General features: G+C 41.1%; 1 pseudogene; it reads right to left on the minus strand.

Annotated features, from left to right (window-relative positions):
- Window positions 1-2,541: 2,541 nt before the first annotated feature.
- On the minus strand, window positions 2,542-3,543 carry LOC140508941 (proteasome inhibitor PI31 subunit pseudogene; annotated as a pseudogene).
- Between the last annotated feature and the right edge of the window lie 1,259 nt (window positions 3,544-4,802).

The raw sequence follows: 4,802 nt of genomic DNA on the forward strand, positions 1-4,802 counted from the left end.
TTTCCTTCTCCAGCTAATTTTAAAGATGAGGCAAATAGGGTTAAGTGACTTGCCCAGGGCCACAAAGCTAGTAAATGTCTGACTCCAGATCTGCACTCAGGAGATCAATCTTCCTGATACCAAGCCCAGTATTCTATCCACCTAGTTGCCTCCAAAATCAAAGTAAGTACTTTGTAAGAATTTTATTTTTTATTATATAATTTATTTATTTTCAGTTTCCAACATCTACTTCCACAAGATTTTGGATTAGAAATTTTCTCCCCACCTCTCCCCTCCCTCCATGCCAGGACAGTGTGTTCCCCAACTACCCCTTTCCCAATCTGCCCTCCCTTGCATCACCCCCAACTTTTCCCATCTCCCCTCTATTTTCCTGTAGGGCAAGATAGATTTCTATATAGCATTGCCTGTAAATCTTATTTCCCTGTTGCATGCCAAAACAATTTTTAATATTCATTTTTAAAGCTTTGAGTTTCGCATTCTCTCCCTTCCTCCCTCCTCACCCATCCTCATTGAGAAAGCAAGCAATTCAACATGAGTTGTGCATCTGTAGCCATGCAAAACTCTTCCATAATAGTCATGTTGTAAAAGATTAACCACATTTTCCTCCATTCTATCCTGCCCTCCATTGTCTCCCTTGACCTCTACCTCCACAATAGTGTTTGCTTCTGATTACCCTTTCTCCCAATCAGCTGTCCCTTCTATTATCCTCCCTCTCCTATCCTCTTCCACAGTGCCTTCCTGTAGGGTAAAATACATTTGCATACTCAGTTGAGTGTGTGTTATTCCCTCCTTGAGCCAAATCCTGTGAGAACAAGTCTCCCTTATTCCCTCTCATCTCCCCCCTCTTTCATTTTAAAAGCTCTTTCTTGCCCCTTTTATGTGAGATGATTTTCTACATTCTACCTTTTCCATTCTCTTTCTCACAGTAAATTCCTCTCAACACTTACTTTTAGATATTCTCCCTTCATATTTAGCCCACCCTGTGCCCTCTGTCTACACACACACACACACACACACACACACACACACACACACATGCATATGCATATACATATATACATGTGTATGTATATATGTATATCTATATGTATATATTTACACACACACCTATTATATATATATATTATATATATTTCCTCTATCTACCCTAATAGAGAAAGGTCTCATGACTTATAGATATCATCTTTCAACATAGAAATGTAAGCAGTTCAACTCTGATGAATCCCTTAAGTCATCCCTTATTGTTTACCTTTTCATGTTCCTCTTGATTATTGTATTTGACAGTCAAATTTCCTATTTGACTCTGGTCTCTTCAACAAGAATGTTTGGAAGTCCTCTATTTCATTGAAATTCCATTTTTTCCCCTGAAGTATTGCATTCAGTTTTGCTAGGTAGGTGATTCTTGGTTTTAATCTTAGCTCTTTTGACCTCTGGAATATCATATTTGAAGTCCTCTGATCCTTTAGCATAGAAGCTACTAAATCCTGTGTTATTCAGATTGTGTTTCCAAAATATGTTAATTGTCTATTTCTGGTTGTTTGTAATATTTTCTCCTTCACATGGGAACTATGAAATTTGGCTACAATATTCCTAAGACTTTTCCCTTTGAGATTTCTTTCAGGAGGTGATCAGTAGATTCTTTCCATGTCTATTATGCCATCTAATTCTAAAATGTCAGGGCAGTTTTCCTTGATAATTTTTTTGAAAGATCATGTTTGAGCTCTTTTTTTTAATCATGGTTTTCAGGTAGGCTAACAATTTTTAAATTATCTCTCCTGGATCTATTTTCCATGTCTGTTGTTTTGCCAATGAGATATTTCACATTGTCTTCTATTTTTTTTTATTCTTTTGGTTTTGTTTTATAATTTCTTAATTTCTCACGAAGTCATTAGCTTCCATCTGTTCCATTATAATTTTTAAAGAACTATTTTCTTTAGTGATCTTTTGAACCTCCTTTTCTATTTGGCCAATACTACTTTCTAAGGCATTCTTTCCCTCATTGGCTTTTTGGACCTCTTTTGCCATTTGGGTTACTCTGTTTTTAAAGGTGCCATTTTCTTCAGCATTTTGAGGTTCTTCAGCAAACTGTTGACTTGTTTTTCATTATTTTTTTCCATCACTCTCATTGCTCTTTCCAGTTTTTCCTCTATTTCTCCTGCTTGTTTTTCAAAATCCTTTTTGAGCTCTTTCATGGGCTGAGACCATTTCATACCTTTTTAGAGGATTTGGATTAGGAACCTTGGCCTTACTGTTTTCCTCTGGTTGTGTGCTTTCATCTTCCTCATCTCCAAGGCCATAAAGAAAATACTTTTTCATCAAGAAAGTAACCTTTTATGGTCTTATTTTTACCCTGTTTGTTTATTTCTTTTTTTCCCAACAACACAATTTTTGTATTGACATTTGAGTTATTAATAATACATCAAATGCTTTCAGTCCTCAGAACACTGCAACCAGAAATGAAGCAGGAATGAGGTCACACACTTCCTATGGGAACCAGAATCTGGTGATGAAAGATATAAACACGTTGACTTCTATAAGCAGTAAGATTTTTCAAGGCAGAGGTGGAGAATGGATTGGTGTCTTGGTTACTGTGGGGATGGGCAGGTGATTCCAGCTGAACTTCCAATCCATTAGAGGATTCCTAAGCTCCAGGACTGAATGAAAACTGATGATCTTGGTTCAGCTCTGTAAGGATGCTCACTTTGGGATGTTACATTTTTATGGCCTTCACATAAACATGTCATCATAGCCTGGGGGTGGGAGATGATCTGGACTGGGTCCAGATGGACTATTTCCAATGGGGCCAAAAGGATCGAATCGAGCTCCTGGAGGAACAGCACCTGGGGGAAGCTGGTTGGGCAGTCCAGAAGACGAATCAATGAGAGCTCTTGGGAAGCCAGATCTCAAGGGGTCCAAAATCATGCCACCACCCTGACCCCTAAAGGGGTCCAGGTCCTCTCCCCCAACAGCAAAGGGACCCAGGGGATCATGCCAAGGAGGTTGCCTGCTGGTGTGTGGGTGGTGAGGGGGAATACGGAGAGGGTTGTATTCTCTGGAGGTGGCAGGTAGAAACTCCTGAGAGGGATTGGCCGAATCATTTTTTCTCAAAGAATTGTGGATGGGCAAAACAAGGCCTGAGGTGATCCATATCTGGAGCTCTTTGCTGTTCTTGTAGACCCTGTGGAAGTCACCCAGGTGTTCACCATCCACATAATCCTTCACGTTCAGGGTCAAGTCCACCATCTGCTGTGACTTACACTCCAAAGCATTGATAATCATGCTATCATCCACCATGATGGCCTTCAGAAGGAGTTCCTTTGACTTATCTATGGACTCATAGTGAAGGACATACAGATCTTTGTTGGCATTCCATCCATGTGGCAACAGCTCAGATTTCTTATCGCCTGGAACTGGCTGGTCGTCGGTGCCCAGGCCTTGGTAGTCGTGGGTGATGAGCTCCCTGTGCAGAAAGCAGACATGCGCGTCCTGGCTGCAGGTGATCCCCAGTGCTGCCAAGGCGTAGAGCAACTCCAGGCTGGCCATGACTTCCTGCTGGCCAGCTGTCAGTCTACACAAACCCCAAGTCAGCCCCGCATCCCCTGTTTGTTTATTTCATGGGCCAATTATTTGACTTTTGAGTTCTTTGTTAAGTGAAGGGTGTACTGCCACAAGTTTCAGGGGTTTTCCACAGCTATTTTCAGAGATATCTCTGGGGACCTGTAAATTCTTAGTTGCTCCAAAGTGGTATGATCAAAGAAGAAGTGTTTACTCCTCTCTTGGCCTGCACTCTGTTCTGAGAGCAACCACAAGCAATATTTTCTACACTGGAACTGTAAGTAGGATTTCCTTTCCACAACCTCCACCAGCTCCTCCACACCAGCACTCCTCTGTGACCTAGGACTGTGACCCAGATCAACCACTTGATTCCCCCACTGTCAGTAGATTGAGAACTCCAGAAGCAGCCACTATTGTGGCTGTGCCTAATGCTGTCTTGGGGCTGAGGATGGACCACATTCATCTCTCACCCAGGTGAGAGAGCTTCCTCATTGACCTTTGAAGATTTCTTTGGCATTTGTGGGTTGGGAAGTATGGAAACCACTACAGTTGCCAGTGATTCAGTGTTCTAAGGTCTACTCTAGTCCTGTCTGTGCTGGCTCTGTTCAGAGACTGGTGTAATAGACCCTCCTTGTCAGCCCTCCAGATTGTCTTGGGCTGGAAATCTTTTTTACTCTGTCACTTTGTGGTTTTTGCTGCTCTAGAATTTGTTTAGAGTAATTTTTTACATGTATTCTTAGGGGTTTCCAGGGAGAGCTCAATCATCTACTTGAATATTTTCCAGGTCAGTTGTTTTTCCAGTGTGATATTTCATATTGTCTTCTACAATGAGAAAATCTGCTTCTATTCCACCATCTTGACCTTGGCCCCTAGTATTCTGTAGCCTTTAAAGTCCTATATAAACATCATCTATTGTTGTTTTGTAGTTACAAGCGATGTTTTCACGAGAGGGGAATTTTCTTCAAGTCAACACATAGGCCATTGAAAATAGATATAGACTACCTAGAAGAGCCAGCATTTGGGTATTTGACCAAAATGGTAACATCCCTGTCTTTTGCAAGCATTTCCACAAGAAGGGAGGGAGAAACAGAGCTATGGCTAGAATTGTCCCAGTGTTGGAACAAGCCATTTCAGAGGTGCTTAACTCCTATTTACTCTGTAACCACCGCTATGTGTATGTAAGTGTGTTTGTGTGGGCATAGTATTTATATAGTTATTTGCAGGTCACATCGCCTATTGAAATGTGA

This window comes from Notamacropus eugenii, chromosome 5 (genome assembly GCF_028372415.1).
Source record: "Notamacropus eugenii isolate mMacEug1 chromosome 5, mMacEug1.pri_v2, whole genome shotgun sequence".
Classification (NCBI taxonomy): Eukaryota; Metazoa; Chordata; class Mammalia; order Diprotodontia; family Macropodidae; genus Notamacropus; species Notamacropus eugenii.